A 425-nucleotide genomic window follows, 5' to 3' on the forward strand; every position below is an offset into this window, starting at 1 on the left:
AGGCATTAATTTAAACACTAATTCAGCTCGATAGGACAGAGAAACCGGACTTGTGCATGCGGCGAAGGCTAACCGTAGAATGCCTCACTCGCTAAACGATCTCCAAATACAAACCACGATCACGTGGCACTCCAAGCGCCTGCCGCTCACAACCAGGCCTCTGCTACGAGACGGCAAAATGTCAATTTATGCTAATCAGGATTATCACAAATTTCAAATTTCCCATCTATCCCATCCATTTTGTCCAAGATTGTAGACCACGGAAGACTGCGTGACAGACTTAATTAAGGGACATATTTGTGCCTCACCGGAAACGAATTTTTGTTTTTTAAGCAAACAAAAAAATATCAGCTAGTGGCCCTGATGATTTACCATTCTGGCTTTGGCGTGACTATTCCCACCATCTAGCACCTATAATTTGCAGT

This window comes from Montipora capricornis, chromosome 1 (genome assembly GCF_036669925.1).
Source record: "Montipora capricornis isolate CH-2021 chromosome 1, ASM3666992v2, whole genome shotgun sequence".
Lineage (NCBI taxonomy): Eukaryota > Metazoa > Cnidaria > Anthozoa > Scleractinia > Acroporidae > Montipora > Montipora capricornis.